The sequence below is a fragment of the Coenobita brevimanus genome, chromosome 64 (genome assembly GCF_032717465.1).
Source record: "Coenobita brevimanus isolate Jiangsu-jjx chromosome 64, ASM3271746v2, whole genome shotgun sequence".
NCBI classification, from domain to species: domain Eukaryota; kingdom Metazoa; phylum Arthropoda; class Malacostraca; order Decapoda; family Coenobitidae; genus Coenobita; species Coenobita brevimanus.
This window is the reverse complement of record NC_137017.1, coordinates 30,570,406-30,591,413: the sequence shown is the minus strand read 5'-3', so window position 1 is coordinate 30,591,413 and position 21,008 is coordinate 30,570,406.

Here is a 21,008-nt window from a genome sequence, read left to right as displayed (position 1 = left end):
TTTGTTGGGTGACTGGATGGATAGATGGTTGATTGGATGCTTGGTTTGGTGAATGGATGCATGGACGGATGGAAGGTTGGTTGAATGGATGGATGGACGGTTGATTAGATGGATGGTTGGTTGGGTAACTGGATGGACAGATGGTTGGTTTGGTGAATGGATGCATGGATGGATGGATGGATGGTTGGTTGAGTGACTGGATGGATAGATGGTTGATTGGATGGATGGGTGGGTAACTGGATGGATGGATGGTTGATTGGATGGTTGGTTTGGTGATTGGGTGGATGGAGGGATAGTGGAAGGTTGGTTTGGTGATTGGATGGATGGTTTGAAAATTGGATGGAAGCATGGATGGTTGCTTTTGTGATTGGATGGATGCGTGGATGATTGGTTTGGTGATTGAATGGATGAAAAAGTGGATGGATGGAAGGTTGGTTTAGTGATTGGATGAATCATTGGTTAGATGGAAGGTTAGTTTGCTCATTGGAAGGACAGATGGATGGATGGTTTGTTGGAAGGATGGTTCGTTGGAAGGAAGGCTTGCTTGATTATTAGATTGCTGGAAGGATGGTAGATTGAATGGAAGGATGGGGAGGTGGAAGGGTGGATGGTAGGTTGGTATTTTTTGATGGATGGATGATTGTTTGGATTGAAGACGGAATGCATGAATGGATGGAGAAGTGTTTACACGGAAAGTTGGTTGACTTGTGTTTAGAGGCTTAGATGGTTGGTTAGTTGATTGGATGGATGGATGGTTAGATGGAATGCTAGATAGATGCGTGGATAGACAGGTGGTAGGATGGTTGCAAAACAAGGAGGAAAGTTGATTGGTTAAGTGAAAGCTTCATGGATGGATGGATAGACGATTTGATGGACGGTTGTACGAAAGATTACCTTGGAGGTTTGATGATGGATGGTTGGATCGATGATTAGGTCGATGGATGTTTGGCTGGATAAATGGATGCGCTGATAGTCAGATGAATGTTTTTTTTTTTTTTTTTCCACCGTGTCCCCTTTTCTGGATAATGGCTAAGGCGTTGCCCCTGGGTAGAGGACTTAGGATTTGGAGCGTGTATCACTTTATTACCGGGTGCTCTCCCTGATGTCTATCAGTGACCCTTGGGTGGACTCGAACTTCCGACCCTTCGGTCAGAGCGCTCTATCCCACTAAGCCACGACTGCTACTAGGGAAAAAAAGAAAAAAAATGGCCCTGTCTGTAAAATGGCTTGTTATGCGTCTGAGTTCAATCGCCAAGAATAGACTTTGCGATCATGTGTTGCCACCACTATACTCATTGCACTTTGACTTGAATGCTAAGTTGTAACGATAGATTAACACTAGAATGCGATACTAGTCATGAAGAGGTGCTGTGGAAAGGACGCAGAGCCATAGCTTTGTCTTTTTCCGCCACTGAGCCACGTGAAATAAGCTTCAAAAGGACGAGAATCTGGGCCGGTTAAGGTGAAAATAGTGTAGTAGTATGCATGTCATTTACCCATTACTTTATTTGCCCAGGGAGTCTAGACTAGGGTCCCCACACCCTGAAAGAAAATGGGCGTCGTTGCTGCCTCGTGTGTGTGTGTGTGTGTGTGTGTGTGTGTGTGTGTGTGTGTGTGTGTGTGTGTGTGTGTGTGTGTGTGTGAGAGAGAGAGAGAGAGAGAGGAATGCGTGCTTGCGAATTGAGTTTGCTTTAGTGCGAGGATGACTGAGGTTCACTGCAATATCAGAGTAAATGAATGGCTGTAACTTTAGCTGACTCTCATGAATATAGCTGCAGAGTCCAGCAAATTTATGTCAGGTTTATGGCTCTTTGTGTCTTTTTATGGCCAATTGAGTGTTAATCTTGCCACTGTCTAACTTCTTTTCTTTCCTTTTCTTATTTTAAGGACCGGGAGAGTGAGCGAGAGTTTTAGATTTTAAGTGACTTGCCCTTTTATGTGAATCTTTTTCTTTTCAGTGTGTGTGTGTGTGTGTGTGTGTGTGTGTGTGTGTGTGTGTGTGTGTGTGTGTGTGTGTGTGTGTGTGTTTTGCCTGATCTCTGGTGACCTAAATACGTTATTTGTAGGGGGGTCATGTTGAGGAGGGGGAGGGGTGAGATAGGTCGGTCGGTCTCTCTCTCTCTCTCTCTCTCTCTCTCTCTCTCTCTTTATGCAAGGGTAGGAGGGATTCTGTGGTCTCTGTGTGTGAGGTTCTCCCGCGGGTGACTGGCCAGGAGTTTTGCCACCATCTCCTGAAAGAAATCTGGCTTTGTCTTCCTTTACCCCCTCCCCCCCCTCTCTCTCTCTCTCTCTCTCTCTCTCTCTCTCTCTCTCTCTCTCTCTCTCTCTCTCTCTCTCTCTCTCTCTCTCCCTACTTCATTGTTATTATTTATATTATTATTATTATTATTTTTATTATTATTATTATTATTATTATTATTATTATTATTATTTATATTATTATTATTATTATCATTATTATTATTATTATTATTATTATTATTGTTGTTATCATCATCATCATTATCACCATTGTTATTTGCTAGGCTTCGATTTATGTTCTTGTATGGTGAAAAAGTGCATTGTCTTTTATTATTCTGAAGGATAGACAGGTTTCTAACTCGATCAAGAAATACGACGAATAATATGAGCTTCTGGTTACTGGATTGATAGCCAGGTGGTTAAATAACCTCTATAAGTTTAGCAACAAGATTAAATGACCTAGCCACTATATATATATATATATACAATGTGTGTGTGTGTGTGTGTGTGTGTGTGTGTGTGTGTGTGTGTTGAAATTAGTGCATAGGCTTTATAGTCTATTTCAAGTGGTTCAGTGATTTGAGTCACAAACCTTCACATGCCACCACTTAGGCACTAATAGCCACGGAGTGCATTTTATTTCATTCAGCGGCTGTCTCAGTCGGGACTCAGACATATGGCTATAGGTAGATCGATAATGTGTTTGTGTACATTATTTTCCCCCTTTGTATTGGCGCCACCTTTTCCTAGTTTCACTGCCCATCGCTGATACCATTATATCTTCCTCAGTCCCACATTTTCGTTCCTGGACTCAAAGTTCTTGTGAATCGCTTCTTTCATAAAATCGTCTAGGTACAGCTGAAAGAGTATTACAAGTCTTTTAACCAATAGTAAATTAATGGTAGAAGTATTAACACTTCCGTTGCTGTGACTTATTTTCAGCTGTTAAAATCATCGGATGTCAGCTGGAATGGAATACTAGAGCTGGTTAAACAATTAGACGGTGAATTAAGTCTTGCAGCTTGTTAACATCTGGAAAAGTAAATGCTTCATATGATTCCCCAGGATTACTTCCCCTTCTTCCTGATTAATTTTCTTTCGTGAATTTTTCCTCATCACCATAATTCCAATTCTCACCTGTTCTGGAGCTTCATTTAATTTCCCATTGACTGTATTGTCCATTTAACATTTTTTGACCGATTTTTTTCCTATCATTATCTGTTTCCTTCCCCTTGTTTTGATTACTTTGCACTTTTATATAATACCTGATAATCCCTTTTTCTTAACCTTAATTCTTTCAGTAATATTATTCGCAGTGATGTATTCGCTGCTTTTGTGATTGCCTGTTTCCGTTTAGAAATCTGTGTATATAATTATGTTGACAAAATATCTCAAAAATGCATGACTCTATTTCAATAAAGATCGGCAAATTGTGTTTATGAAGAAGTGAATCGATTTTGGTATACACTGAGCAAAAGTCAGAATTATGGGTTAAAGTTGGTCAGGGCACTACGTTAACATACGAATTCCTGATCCGATTTGAATTAGGCTTGGTATACATGCGCAGTGTTCTGGGATGAAAAGAAGTTAGTCGACCTGCAGCTGGATCAAAGGTCAGTGTTCGGATGCTGTGTCGTTGTGTTCATTGAGCGCTTTTGGTCTAGTTTATTCTTGCTGCTGTTAAGTGATTTTATATAGAGACGGGGAGCCTTCCAAGTAGTAAAGATTCTTCCATTTCGAAAGCCCCCTGGAAGAAGGGAAAAAAAATTACAGTATAGCAGGTGATCTGAATATCATGCATTTCGGGTCTCGTGTGATGCAGGGACGACTCAGCCAACATTCATGAATGAGAGGTTCATTTTCTTTACGCTGATTGATTGTGTTTTTTTTATTAGTAATTTCATGGATCACCCAATGTGCCTGCGCTTCTCACACCAGCAGATTGAACCGTCCCTACAACTCACAAGATAAGGAGGTGCAATTACAGACCACCCTGCACATCGTCTGGTTCAAGATGTTAATTGATATCCATTTTCCTCCTTTTTGCTTACCTCCTAATTTGTCTGTTTATCATTAATTACTTTTCTAATTAAACTCACAGTATTTTTCTCTTTTTCAATCCACTGAACAAAGGCATTTTACGAGGGCCTTCTCTTAACACTTTCAGGCTGCTATAATTCCCTCATCGTTTAATTTAATTACCTGATGCTCGTTGGAATAAAATAAAGGAGTTGCTTCGACCATGAGTGTATATATATATATATATATATATATATATATATATATATATATATATATATATATATATATATATATACCCATGAGGGTGTATATATATATATATATATATATATATATATATATATATATATATATATATATATATATATACCCATGAGGGTGTGTATATATATATATATATATATATATATATATATATATATATATATATATATATATATATATATATATATATATATATACACACACCCTCATGGTCGAAGCAACTCCTTTATTCTATTCCAACGAGCATCAGGTAATTAAATTAAACTATGAGGGAATTATATCAGCCTGAAAGTGTTAAGAGAAGGCCCTGGTAAAATGCCTTTGTTCAGTGGATTGAGAAAGACAAAAATACTGTGGGTTTAATCTGAAAAATAATTAATGATAAGTAGACAAATTAGGAGGTAAGCAAAAAGGAGGAAAATGGATATCAATTAACATCTTGAACCAGACGATGTGCAGGGTGGTCTGTAATTGCACCTCCTTATCTTGTGAGTTGTAGGGACGGTTCAATCTGCTGGTGTGAGCGGCGCAGGCACATTGGGTGATCCATGAAATTACTAATAAAAAAAACATAATCAATCAGCGTAAAGAAAATGATACTCTCATTCATGAATGTTGGCTGAGTCGTCCCTGCATCACACGAGACCCGAGATGCATGATATTCAGATCACCTGCTATGCTGTAATTTTTTTTCCCTTCTTCCAGGGGGCTTTCGAAATGGAAGAATCTTTACTACTTGGGAGGCTCCCCGTCTCTATATAAAATCACTTAACAACAATGTCTCATCTCATCAGCCGTTTGAGTGTCCACTGCAGGACCGGCCTATCCCGACCAAGTGGCTTAGGCTGTCTGGTAGAGACTGTATGTAGGATGAGAAGTGCGTGTAAGTGTAACTGTTGTGTTGGAGTGGTTTTGGATGTGTGTGTAGTCTGTGAAACAAGTGTAATCGGCCCGCGCAAGCCGACTAGGTGCAAACATACTTTACAGTATGCGACACTGGTTCAGCCACAGCACCCCTTGTGTCCGCCAATGCAGTACGTGGCATGAAGAACTCTCCCAAAGTTTATTACCCTGGCGGGGCGCGAACCCTCGTTCTTCAGTGTACGAAAACGCACACTTTACCACTGAGGCTCCATATATATATATATATATATATATATATATATATATATATATATATATATATATATATATATATATATATATATATATATATATATATATATGAATTTAATGACAGTATTCAGTATTATATCTGTAATAAATTGGTTACACTAATTTGTAAATTGTATCAGATATCCCTAAAATTTAACAGTAGACTTCCCTTTGATTAATTACTAGCTTTTATTGTGGCCAGTTCATACACAGTGGTAAACTGTTTACAGTTTTCATTACCAAAGTATTAAGCTGTGTTGGCTACATCTAATCTGCCATCTTTGTAATGAAGAGAATTACAGTATACTTTGGGCACTTATAATTTTCCAGTAAGGACTAATGCTTATGATGTAGTAAAATAATCACAGCAACTCATTACAACCCGAGTACTTTTATTTCTCGTATGAGTGAGTTGCCTTGTTCACCCCTCAGTCTGCCCCGCTGCTGAGGAAGGAAAACATAGTGGAGGGGAGAGTAGGGGATTTCATGCTCACTGGGTCCTTCTCTCTCTCTCTCTCTCTCTCTCTCTCTCTCACACACACACACACACACACACACACACACACACACACACACACACACACACACACACACACACTTGGATATTTAGAGTGGTGTAACTGGTAAATAAGTGCATTTTGGGTATTGTGTGTGTGTGTGTGTGTGTGTGTGTGTGTGTGTGTGTGTGTGTGTTTTGTGGTAGATGTTCATTTGGAGGCGTAGCAATGTGTGTCCATTTTATCTTTAGCAGCCAGTAAATGACATGCACTGAAATCTGGTAAGTCTTATTATTTTTTTCTGAATCCCCAAGCATTTGTCTGGGTTATGGGTTCGTTATTTTCTCGTGTTTGTGTATTTTTCTTATTATCAAACGTTTCCTTCCTGTGCGTGCTTGTGTAAGGAAAAAAAAATGAGGTAATACTTGCCCACTGTCAGATATGAAACGTGTACGAATGAGCGGGACGTGTCTGAATCAAGTAGCTTTTGAGGGATGATGTGAAACGCAAATGTTATTCCCCATTCTCCACTGTCGTTTCACCTCATGCATTACTCGAAGTTATTATAGTTTTGTCGCATTAGAACTCAGATTAATTATTAGATCGCGGCATGTAACTAGATCTAGTTCTCTTATTTGTTTTGCAGTGGGGACAGCGATACCAGTCATCACTAGACAAAATCGTGCACACGTACTTTCCGATATAATCGTTTTTTCTTGGCCAATATGTATTACTCTGGGTGGAAAATCTTTTGTTATTAATCATGTGTAATCAAATGAACAGCGCAAATGTTATAGCTTCACCAAGTTCACCGCTATGACAATTTTAAGAAGTTTGGGGGCAGTTTTAAGAAAACTTTGGTTAATTTTGAACCTGAATTTCAAATGATAATGTTAGTTTTTGGAGGACTTCAAATAAACTTAATTCATATATGTAAGCTCAGTATTCCTGAAATATTGCATTGTTAGAAGCAGCCCAAGCTTACACCACCACTCACCTGCTTGACTGGGGAGCAAACTTGACTGTGCACGGTAAATGTTAGAGCTCCTTTTTTTCTTATGTGTCCGACTCTGGGCCTGTCCCCAGGATTAAAATCTGCAAAGCTTTCTGGCGATTTTACAGCACATTCCTCCATCCTTGGAATGCATATTTAATCAACAGTTTTGAAGAGAACAGCACTGTAGCTGAAAAGAAAATTCTTATTTACATATATCGTATAATATTATGATAATTTTAACGCCGCACTGAGAAAGCAGTGCCATATGGCAAACACATAATTAATACATTTATAATGTCTCATGCAGACATCATGAGAGTTCTGTAAAGCACAAGGTTCTGTTTGATATTAAAATAAAATTTCTCTTAGTTTAAAAACAAAACTAATTTCAACACATACACTCCTCTGCTAATCGATTCACATATGTAGGATATAATCTGTTTTCACTGTCATTCTAGTTAGGATATTAAAGTAAGCAAAGTATATCGTTGTAAAGTTTAAAAAAATACTGTAACATGAACGAAAATTTTGCAGAATGATTCAACTTTTATCTATAATTTATTTTGTTTACCATTTGTCAGTAATCCAGTAGGATACTCATACAATTGAAACAACAGAAACACGTCATTAACTTATATTCCATCTCCCAGTTCCGTGTGTAATAGTCTACACAAAGTAGTTTTAAACCCTACAAAAGCAGACCCTTTTGATTAACGTTGAATCTCAGTCCCTTCGTGTTCTTGCCAGCTCCAGATAATTAACATCGTCATCTCCTCATAACCACGGTCATTCCAGTTTGCTTGGTAACAAACGGTACACGCCTCTCACACTACTAAATTCTCAGACCTCAGTTACTCAAATCATATTTTTGCACGCCATGCCCATCTTCTCATGGGATCCTCTTTTCCCATTCTTTCACTCTCTTCACATCTGATCTGTGCATTTTCGTTATCCATCTTCCATCATTAAACTTTTCCATGTGGCCATTCTGCTGTAACACACCCTGAACTGCTTTTTCCATTATTCTACGTCTACTTCCACACCTCGCACATACGGTGTCATTTCCTACCCTGTCACACCATCACACCCCACATACAGACTTCAGGCGTTTCATCTCCAGTACTCGCCCCCAATTTCGGTCCATAGCGTTCAGGATGTGTGCCTGGCATCCATACAGCACTGTCAGCATCTCTCTGCCTTCGTACATTCCCATCTTCACCCGAGCAGACATTTACCTTTTCTTTCACACACTTTTGAAGGCCCATAATACTTCTACCTCTTCTCCTAGCCAGTCACTTAAATCAGGCTCCCGAGTTACAGCTGCTGCTTTATTCATCCCCAGATACTGAGAACATTTCACTTTTCACGTATCTTCTCCTTTAAGCCTTACTATCATATAATTTTGCTCCATCTCCTTATCATCTCATCATCTTGATCTTTCATGCATTTACTCTCTCAGCTTCCTCCATTTGCAAACTCTTCGTAATTCAGATGCTAACGCTGAAGTGTACCTTCTTAACCTGCCACCAATACTGTATGGTATCATATACAAACAACAACTGCTTTGCTTCCCCGTATTCCCCTCTCTTTCCATTCCTTTGAACTTGCTCCTTTTCCTTGAAGCTTTATGTTCATCTCTCACACTAGCCCATCCATGAACAGATTGAACAGACATGAAAACAAAACTGATCCCAGAAGCAACTGCATTCTTTATATCGTTAGTCACTCTTTTCCTTTTCCAGTCCGACACTTTCCCAACTCCTTCAGTAAAAACTCCAACCCAAGACTGTAACACTTTCCACAATACATCTCACTCAACCCTGCCTCATGCCTTTCCGCGATTAATAATGTTACATACAAATCCTTTCCCTTCTCTGAGCAAACCTATCACATTCAAAGCGAACTCATGATCACACACCGTCTTCCACACTTCAAAACCTCCCTGTTACTCCCATCTAAGGTGTTCAGAATGTGGCACCGTTCCTTCCTTAATCAGTGCCTCTAAAATGCAAGCAGTCCCCTGCGTCACCCATGCCTTTATATGCCGACCTATTACATGCAGTCTGTCAGTCTTCTGGTGTCCTATATTCACTGATGCATAAGTTGAAAATTCTGTGTAACGAGTTCAACACACACACACACACACACACACACACACACACACACACACACACACACACACACACACACACACACACACACACACACACACACACACACACACACACACACACACACACACACACACACACACACACACACACACACACACACACACACACACACACACACACACACACACACACACACACACACACACACACACTGTTGCCATCCCATCCATTGCATCTGCTTTACACAATACAATTTTTCTGTAATGTGTTCTCTCCATTACCCCACCACATCCAGCTGCCTCACCACACGGATCTACGAAGCAAGATCTCCAGCACAGTACTTCGGTCATCGGCTACATACATTCTTTCTTTTTAATACTCAATCTCATTTTCACTACACCAGACTCAGTTACTACTTCCCCATTCGCTCCCCCATACTTCCCCATTCGCTTTCCCATACTTCCCCATTCGCTCCCCCATACTTCCCTATTCGCGTCCCCTTACTTACCTATTCGCTCCCCCATACTTCCCCATTCGCTCCCCCATACTTCCCTATTCGTTTCCCCTTAATTCCCTATTCGCTCCCCCATACTTCCCCATTCGCTCCCCCATACTTCCCCATTTGCACTCCCATACTTCCCTATTCGCTTCCCCTTACTTCCCTATTCGCTCCCCCTATTGCTGTAAACATTTGATCTCTCGTTCTCTCTTGGACTGTTCACTACCATCCACAGCGAAATTTTAATCTCCTGGAAATTTTTCTTTCATTTCCTGTCCTCAGCTCCCCTATTTTTTCTTGACTTTTATCGTTTCCTTCATTACAGTACTCCTTCCATTCTTCTTGCGGCTGATTGACTACCCTGAAAGCATAATAATAATAATAATAATAATAATAATAATAATAAATGCAACTAACCAGGTATCAAAAATATGATATTAAACGTAGTGGTGTTCACGGAAACTTACAGACTCGGGGGCGCTGGGACGGGAGTAGAAAATTACCGGGACATAATAATTTAGCCACCTTGTATGGCCTCCCTCGTATGAAAACACCTCCGTCCGTGTCTTCGTCTCCGGATCTGGCTTGGGCCTCGTCCGTGTCCCCTCGTCCGCTTCTTCTGTCCTATTTAATCCTTCCCCACGACGTCAAAACCACTCGGCTGCATGAAAAATAAAGTTAAAAATAAATAGATAAATAGATGTACCGGTACTTTTATATGTAAATTGTCGTCTTCCCAACAAAGAGTAAAATCGTCTGGTATTAGGCCGAGCAAATTAGATGAGTTGTCCCTAAAGCCTTAAGGGTAAGAGGAGATAACTGTATACTTCTAATGTGAAGAAAATCGTTTGGCCGTAGTTGGTGTAAATAATGATAATAATAATAATAATAATAATAATAATAATAATAATAGCAACCATAATAATAACAGGAACTACTCTGACGGGGTTGCGATCCGCACAGACGAAATATACCGTACAGAATCAGCATATTTAATTCTAGAAAAAAGGGTAATATACTCGTAATGTTCATTTTACGGATGTACTTTAATAATTCGTGGACCTAAAAAAAGGCGAATTACTAACTGGGAAATTAACAAGCTAAGAATTAATTCAGTGCGCAAAAATGAGGAAAGAAAAATTCGCAAGAAGAGAGAGAAATGTAACGAGAAACACAGCGGCATGTTACAGCGAGGCAGTACAATGCCTAGTCATAAAATAGAAGCTGGAGAAGCGATAAGATTGAGAGAGAGAGAGAGAGAGAGAGAGACTGAGAGGGGTGGGGTGTACAGTAATAAACACCTTTACATATAAAACTCTCTTCCTGTGTCTCTATCTCCCTTAAAATGTTAGTACTCGAGGTTCTTCGTTTTATTTATTTACTTTTTTTTTTTAACATCACTTATTAACTCATGTGTCCACGGTGGTTGTTTGAGCTGTTTTTTCTTAGGTATTCATATCTCTTCCTCCTTTTAATTCTTTTACCTAAGCTTGTTTTTTTATGGTAATTTATAAGCAAGAACTTCCTTTGTTTACACTATTGTTTTGTATGATTTGCCTGTTGTGTATTTCCTTGGTGTTTTTATGTATGTGCTGTACTTAGATTAGTAGATATTCTCTCTCTCTCTCTCTCTCTCTCTCTCTCTCTCTCTCTCCACACACACACACACACACACACACACACACACACACACACACACACACACACACACACACACACACACACACACACACACACACACACACACACACACACACACACACACACACACACACACAGGCTACAGCCCCACTCAGAATCAGTTGCGTATTTACATAATCACCTCTCCCCAGCTACCACATTCCCGTTCTCATTCGTCCCTCGCCCTAACTCGGCCTAACTACGCTAATCCAGGCGAGATTAGGTCAAACTTGTGTGGTTAATCCGAGGCACGAGGGAGTTAAGGCCAGATGCTCGCTGTACTGTAGGACCCCTGGCGTACACAGCCGGGTAGGGACTTCATCATTTGGTGTGGTGGTGGAGAGGAACGCGCCTTCACGTGGTGGCACAGATATAGCTGAATGGCTCCACGTCCCGGTTATGATAAAGTTCCCCACCTCCATTCACACCCAACGTAAGGAGGTTGGTGGGCTGTACGAGGGTAGCAGGTATAACCCACGCTGGTAGACCATTTTTTACTCAATAATAACTCTAAAATCACCTCCTGAAGTTAGTGCCTCAAACCTAGGGGCACCTTTGCGTGTGTGTGTGTGTGTGTGTGTGTGTGTGTGTGTGTGTGTATCTATATGACTCTGCTGTATCTGTCTGTCTGAAGAAAGATACATAGATAGGAAGCATGATACAAAGTAGGATAACGAAGGGATGAATGATAATGGTTGATTTATCGTGAATAATAAATCAGATATTGAATTGAAGTGTGTAGCATGGTGAATTGATGGTGGCGTGGTGTTGGGCGGTGCAAGTTGGCCGAGAGGCGTGAGTCAGTGGTGCGGCTGGAGGCGAAGGGATTATGGAGGCCCTTTGTGGGATCCAGTAGTCTTAGCGCCACTCCTCCTCTGTCCGACTTTCTCTCTCTCCACCACTTCCTCGCCTCTCTCTCTCTCTCTCTCTCTCTCTCTCTCTCTCTCTCTCTCTCTCTCTCGGCTTGCATCCTTACCGCTCACTCTCCACTACTCCCTCATCCATTTATTTTCATTACTTGAGTCCCCATTCCCTCTCCTAATTTCTTTTCCCTCCTCACACTCTCATCCATTTTCCTTTCACCTCCCCCCCCCTCTATGCCTCTTTTCTTTCTCTTCGCTTGCTTCGTTATCCCTTGATTCCTTCTCACTCCTTCTACTCTCTTCATTCATTCTTTTTGCTCTGTCATCCTTGTCTTTCCACTTTCTTGCATTCCGCTCCCTATACCAAATCTCTCTCTCTCTCTCTTTTTCTTCTCTCCTTCGATTCCTCAAGCCTTCCCCCTAATTTGGCACGCCCCTCCTCCTCTCCCACTACCTGATTCCTCCTGAGTTGCGTCTGACTTCTGGAGGCAGGTTTACCAGACACAACAAATCCCAGGACAGCCGGAGTCTCGGGAGTTATAACAGAGCACGGGAAGAGCACAGCATTATTTACACCCATCATTAACTCATTCATTCCCTCTGCGTAATAATTTGTCGTTGCTACTTTTATGGGTATTTATTCAGCTTATATCTGACTTTTCGTGGTTGAAGAGTTAATTATATCCTTCTTTAACCACTTCAGTACTTGAGAGGGTTCCCAAGTGAAACGATTATCGCTCCTTGGAAGCCTGATTAAATTGGAAAACACGTTGTTGGATTCAGGGAGTTACAGTGACGCATTATCCTATTCTTGTGGTTGTCAAATGATTTTATTCAGCTCAGGAGAGCGCCCTATTAGAGCAGAAGATAATGAAGGCTTGAGCTAACAATTCCAGTTCGGTTGATGGCATAATAGTATGAAGAGAATGGACGTATGTAGGTTGATGAAAAGGCACATGTGGGTGAGTTTCAAGGTTGGAGGAGGTATGGTTGGACAAAAAAGTGAATGGTTATGGTGATTGAGCGTGTAAGAAAGCGAATAATGGAAGATACAGAGGGTAGGGAATTGACAAGGGAATGAGTTGGTTGGGTGCATTGTGGACGGAGGAGCACATGACCAGACTTTGGCATGCCTCTTATAACTTGATAGTAGATGAAATAAATATACTGTAAAACAATTCTGTAAATTAATATATCGCAAAAAGGAAAATGTGCAGGTGATTAAGCCTATAAGGTACTCATAATTCCGGCAGCTTGGAATGATGTTTGAATGAATGTCTGGCCCATTTCGTTGAGCATGCTGCTGATAGTACTTTCTTGCGTTCTTTCCTTGCTTTTTGGACCCTACTTCACTCCGTTTTTAATTGGGAAAGTAGTCATGATGATGATGATGATAACGACGACGACGACGACTATTTATCCCAGTCATGTTATGGTCAATTTTGTTTCCAGTAAGTATACGGTAATTTTCCCGAATAATTGTATGAAGTAATTTTTAGCAGGAATAAAAATACAATTAATTTTGGAGGGCATGAAGGTCATAACGAAATTATCCAGAAAAATGTTAAATCGCACTCTTCCCCCAAAACAAAATGCACACAGAGGCTGAACGACACGTTCAATCAAAAAATGGCACTCCAGCGACCCCGACTGATACGTTTTGTCGGCCTGGGTCCAATCACACTGAGTGACAATTGCAAAAGTAAGTGCCATCAAAAGCATGAACATTTGCAACTTTTGAAATCATAACATTCCAACAGTTTAGAAGTCAGCTGGGAGCTTCATGGGCCATGATTCTGCTGAATGTGCCACAGTCATTTTTCAATACATTACAAAACAGCGATGGAAAATTTTAATCATGGAAAGGCTGGGCGTTGGCCAGCAGTGTCACTTTAGCAGAAGGGAAGAATACTGTGAAAAAGTTGATGAATGTGAAGGCAGCAGGTGTTGTTGCCATAAATGCAGAAATGATAAAATATGCAGAAAAAAAAATTCGACAAGTGGAGTTGTACCAGCTAAGTGAAAAAAATGGGCAGAAAAAAAAAATGGTGAGTGGAGTTCTACCATTGAAGTGAAAGAAGGCTGTAATTGTTCCTCTGTATAAAAGTAACGGTGACCTGAATCATTGGCAAAAAAATGTGGAGTAAATCTGTTGAGTGTTGTAGATAAGATATATAAGAGAACCAGTGACAGAAAGGTAACGTAAATATCAGACTACCTGGTCGGTAATGAAAAGGGTTGATTTCAGATTGGAGCGGGAAGGGCATATATAGCAGTGAGGCAGAAAGTAAAAAAATCGTATAACAGTGGCTTTAAGATACTTATAGCATTTAATGATGTGGAAAAGGCATAGGACAGAGTTTACAGGAACAGTTTGTAAAATGTGTTACTTACATGCGGTTATGAAAGTAAGTAAGGAATTTTTATTGTGGAAGCATGAGTAGGAGTAGATGGATGCGTGCATGAGTGGTTCAGTAGACTGTCATATTGAGGTGAAAAAAGGGAGTGTGACGTCCATGGCTGTTGGGTATATAGGTTGAATGGACGGGGCTGTGAGAGATCAAAGCAGAAGTTGGGGAAGCCTGAATGAAGCTGATGATGAAAGGTTAGAGGTGGAATAATTCAAATGTGATACAAGCTGATGACACTATGTTGCTTGAATGGAATGTTATTAGAATTATTCAAAGTTCTATGCAAGTTAAGGAGAGGCGAGCGTTGAAAGTGAATGCACATAGTCAGACAAAGAGAAGGGATATCAGTAGGATGAATATGTTGTATTTGAAAAGCTGAGGGTAGGGAGAAGTGTGGACGGCCCAAAAGAAGGAGCATCTGTTATGTTAATATGTAAATAAGCGAATTATCGGAAGGGTTTAAGCATCCCAAAACACACACACACACACACACACACACACACACACACACACACACACACACACACACACACACACACACACACACACACACACACACACACACACACACACACACACACACACACACACACACACACACACAGTGAGTGTTCTTTCGTATATAATTTTACTTACCACCAGACGATTTCATTCATCAGAAGAAATCATACCACGTACAGATTCTAATCTATTCGACTTGATATGTAATTTCTTTCTGCCTCCAAAGGATTTCAGTCAGAGAAGAATGAACTTTTCGGTCGGGGGGAGGGGGTTAGATACAGCATTCATTCACCTCTTCACTACTGCGGAGTTCTAATGAGCAAAGTAAATTTGTTTGGTAGCAGGAAGAATGGAACACAAAAGACGTCATCAGATGGAGGAAGTTAACCGTTCGTTTTCCTGTTTTGCAGTATATTTAGCAGTCGACCACTGGCATATAAGCGAAGGTCATTGACTCAGAAAGACCTTTTTTTTTTTCTTTTTTTTTTTCCCCCTTCGCAGAATGGACAGAAAAGAAATTTGTTCCGTTCGCACTGATTGATCAACAAATAAGGGAGCCCACCAGAGGTAATAATATACTAGATTTGGTTTTAGCTAATAAAGAAAATATCATTAGCGATATAGAGGTTGGTGGACGACTTGGTAATAGCGATCATGAAGAAATTAAGTTCAAATTTATTTGGGATGTCTGTTCCACTGAAAATACCTCCACCGTTCCTAATTTTCGTCTAGGAGATTTCGATGGCTTAAGAGCTTATTTTCGAACGGTATTCCACAGGGAGATTAGCTATTGGAGGGAATGCCAGGTCAGTGTGGAACCCCAGGTCATAGGTCAGGCGCAGGAAACACCTGGGGATGTCCGTCAGGTGTCTGTGAGGGAGGAGGTGGTAGATAGGAATGTAGTCCAGGTGACGGAAATTAACTCAGCTACAGTACCAAGCAGACGTTCAACCAGTGAGAAGTATAACGAGTTAGTAAATATAATACACGGAGGCCAAGATAGATATATTCCTTCAAAACCGTTTAGAACTAATAATTCGGAACCTAGATGGTTAAACAACAGATTAAAATCTCTCATAGGCCAAAGGAAAGGAATATATAGAAAAATAAAATGTGGAGAGGAACACTTACGTAACCGGTACACAATTTTAAATAGAGAAGTAAAGAGGGAGATAAGAAAAGCAAAGAGAAGTTATGAAATTAAGGTTGCCAGTGAATCAAAAGAAAACCCCAAGGGTTTTTATCAAATGTACCGAACGAAAAATAAAGATAGGATAGGACCACTCAGAACAGAATCAGGTGACATTACCAGTGAAGATAAAGAAATGTGCTCCATCCTAAATAATTATTTCATATCAGTATTCACCAAGGAAAATCTAAGCCTGGTCCCTCAAGCAGCAAATATTTACCATGAGAATACGGAAAATATTCTTAGTAATATAACCATTAATAAGGAGGACGTATTGAAAGAAATTAATAAGTTAAAACCTCAAAAATCGCCAGGTCCGGACGATATATATGCAAAAATTATAAAAGAAACCAAAGAAGAATTATGTCAGCCACTTTTAACGTTATTTAATGACTCTTTAAATTCAGGAGAAGTTCCAGAGGCGTGGAAAACCGCAAACGTAGTGCCCATCTTTAAAAAGGGTGATAAATCAGCTGCGTCGAATTATCGTCCGATAAGTCTAACGTCAATAGTAGGAAAAATGTTAGAGTCAGTTTTGGCAAATAAGATTAGAGAACACCTAGAAAGATTTAATCTTATAAACGAAAGTCAGCACGGATTCAGGCAAGGACGATCCTGCCTCACAAATTTGTTGTCATTCTACTCGGAGGTCTACAGTATGAGGCAGTAGTGATAAAGCTTACGATGTTATTTATCTGGACTTTAGTAAAGCTTTTGATAGGGTCCCACACGAAAGGTTAGTTAGAAAGGTTCGAGCACACGGTATAGACGGCGATATCTTAAAATGGATAGAATCCTGGCTGAAAGGACGAAAGCAGAGAGTATTAATAAATGGAACTAAGTCGGACTGGGGATTAGTAACTAGCGGTGTACCACAGGGTTCAGTACTCGGTCCCTTATTATTTATCATATATATAAATGATCTAGACTTAGGAGTCAATAGCAGCATCAGCAAATTTGCCGACGATACAAAAATATGGCGTATCATTAACTCGACTGACGATTGCCATAACTTACAGAAAGACCTCGATACATTGTCCAAATGGTCTAAAACTTGGCAAATGGAATTTAACGTTGAAAAATGTAAAGTACTTAACGTAGGCAAGACCATTGGAGATACTAAATACAGCTTAGATAACAAAGAAATTAGCAAATCGGAATGCGAGAGAGATCTAGGAGTTATGATTAGTAACGACCTTAAACCAAGGCAACAGTGCATTAATGCGAGAAATAAAGCAAATAGGGTCCTAGGATTTATTTCGAGAAGCGTGAGCAATAGATCATCTAAAGTAATACTAAAACTTTATCTAGCATTAGTAAGGCCACATTTAGACTACGCAGTACAATTCTGGTGTCCTTACTATAGAATGGATATTAATTCGTTAGAAAATGTACAGAGAAGAATGGCTAAAATGATACATGACGTCCGGAACCTGTCATATGAAGACAGACTGAAAAGACTAAGTCTGCATTCGCTAGAGAGGCGTAGAGTAAGGGGAGACTTAATTGAGGTGTTTAAGTGGATGAATGGTATAAATAAGGGAGATATTAGCAAGGTACTTAAAGTGAGCATACAGGATAGAACTAGAAATAATGGTTTCAAACTAGAAAAATTCCGTTTCAGTAAGGAAATCGGTAGAAATTGGTTTGGTAATAGAGTAGTAGACGAATGGAATAAGCTACCTAGTAAAGTAGTTGCTGCCTCTTCCATTGAGAGTTTCAAGCATAGGCTAGATAAGCATATGACAAATAATGGGTGGATATAGAATAAAGAAAATCTTATAACCAATACTAATTCAAAAAAATTTTCAGGTTACGCTATGATAGTCTCTATTCTCCATTCACACTTTCCTGTAAAATGTCCACGCCAGTTTTTCTATACGGCGTGGTGTTCTTTCTGACTTTTTCCTGCCGGCTTCGGCTGGAGGGTTTGGAGGGCGGGGGAGAGCCTTCTTCTTTGCTATCCTTATCTCATTCTAGTAGTTCAGTTACTCTTCTAGGAGCTGCCTAGCATGGGCCAACCGGCCTACTGCAGTTATCCTCTCTTCTTATGTTCTTATGTTCTAAATCAAAACAACTCTGGTTATAAACGCAAAACAAATCATTAGGTCTGGAATGCATATTGCTTATTTACTTTGAGGCGAACAAATTTCAATCACCCAAACAAATACAAACCTAACAAGAATCCCAATATACGCCGTGGAATGTAAGATGGCCTCAGCGTTGGTACGCTTAGATGCATATACGCAAAATGCCATGAGGATTAGCGAAAAAAAAAAAAAAAACAGGATCTTAATTATTCCTTATTCATATAGATTGACGTTTGATTCCGTAGATCCCTATAAAAGACCTAAATAAAAAAAAAAAAAAAAAGAAAGAAAGAAAAAAAAAGCTGTCCGGGGCTCTTGACCCAAGCAACAATAGTGCCAGGATTTATGTGAATTGGTGCAGAAATAAAGGAAAGACGCCAAGCTGAAAAAGTGTGTGGAAAAATGACGAAAGAAACGGAGGAAATTCAGTAACTCTCCATACATTTCGTGTGGACACCTAACAAAGAAGCGGTTCATCCAGCAGTTGTGTCATTCAGCCTCCTCAGTACTGACATCCATGTTTCATTTGTCTGTCTATCTATTGCCAGACGCCATAATCCCGTAAGGGGTGGCCACAAACAAATCGCCTCCGTGTCGCCCTGTCCCCCGCCATTTCACTGCCCTGCTCCCAGCTCACACACCCCTCTCTCGTATACCTTTCCACTCCATCCTTCTATCTCATCCTAGGCCTCCCCCTCCCTCTCCCCCCCTCCACCTCACTCACATACACTCCTCGTTAGTCTCTCACTCTCCATGTTTCATTTGTACCGGGGTAAAAATAGCGGTGTATGAAGTTGTTGATGTTATAAATATTGAAGCGGAAGTGAGACTGTTATAGAATATTAAAAACACAGCTATGGTTTTCAAATCATTTTACCAGTTGCTTCGGTTTCTCAGTAATGCTTTGATCACGGCCGACACACACACACACACACACACACACACACACACACACACACACACACACACACACACACACACACACACACACTATTCCCAGATATTTGAGGCCTGAAACATATAGAAATAAAAGCCATGCAGAACTGAAAGCAAACTCTTCCACGGAAGAGAATATTCCAACCTCATTTTTCGTCGCTCATGGAAAGCGGATTTTTTTTTTTTTTTTTTTTTTTTTTTTTTTTTCCCACTCAGGCTTCTGCACAGTTTGGCCGGGCATCACAATGGGATAGTGACGTATGATGTGGGGCTTGTGGAGGGAGGTGTGGGGTCTTGGGGTGGGGAGTATGGTTGAGGTTTGGGGGAGTATAGTTTGGCAGGAGGAATGGGGGGGGAATGTGGGTTGTTGGAGGAAGTGTACGTCAGCAAGGGTAGTGTGGATTGGTTGGGGTAGCGTGAGTTGGTGGGGGTTGTGTGGGTTGGTGGGGGTAGTGTAGGTTGGTGAGGACAGTGTGGGTTGGTGGAGATAGTGTGGGTTGGTGGGGGTAGTGTGGGTTGGTGGAGGTAGTGTGGGTTGGTGAGGTTAGTGTGAGTTGACTGGGTAGTGTAAGTTGGTTGGGTAGTGTGAGTTGTGGGGATAGTGTGGGTTGTTGGTGTGGTAGTGTGGTTTGGTGGGGATAGTGTGAGTTGGTGGGGGTAGTGTGAGTTGGTGGAGGTAGTGTAGGATGATTGGGTAGTATGGCAGTGTGAGTTGGTGGGGGACATCAGCCGATCCTTAACCCTTTCAGTCTGTTGACATATTTTATTCTGGCAGTCTTCGGCATTTTTTTTTTTAATGATTTTTCGTAATGAAGGAGTGTACAACTTTTTTTTATATAAAATTCCTCAAGTTTGGAAAATCCTTACCAACCTGAATCAAAACACCTGAAGTTAGTAATTATTAAATCGGTATGGCGCACTCGACTCATCCCTTCACTACACTGACGTACCTTTTACACCTTAAGCTTACTACTGTCACGTTATTGTACTCAGTCAGGAAAATATCTCTTATGCTAAATGGATTAATAATGGCGGAATCCAACCTCTCCAGTCCAAAAAGCCTCCTCTGGTGTAAATAAAATCGTTTGGAGTTGGCATGAGTAAAGCATAAGATACATGATTAGACTGAGGTGGTTAATGAATGACGGAGGAAGTGCAAGTGTGGTTAATTAGTGATTAATATAATCCTGGTTCCTGGAATCCTCATTATATGTTTTTCCAGTTTGGCCCTAATTACCTGCCACGTTTTCAAAAGCCAGGCTGAGTGAGGTAGACTAAAAAAATATATAAAATATTGATGTGTGAAAGAGTATCATATCAAATCATGTAATTTAATCCAATAGTCATTTCATTATTAGTGTTTGAGGATTAAAAAGGTAATAGGGAAAAAAACAAATGGGCATTGTGATTACTGTACATATATTACATTAATTCTCTTTATCACGATAATTGTTTGGATACTGGAATCAGTAATCACGAATGAACTTTTGTCACAGTTTACTATACATAACTGCCCTATTTTCTTTAATTAAAGTGTGTTAACTGAACT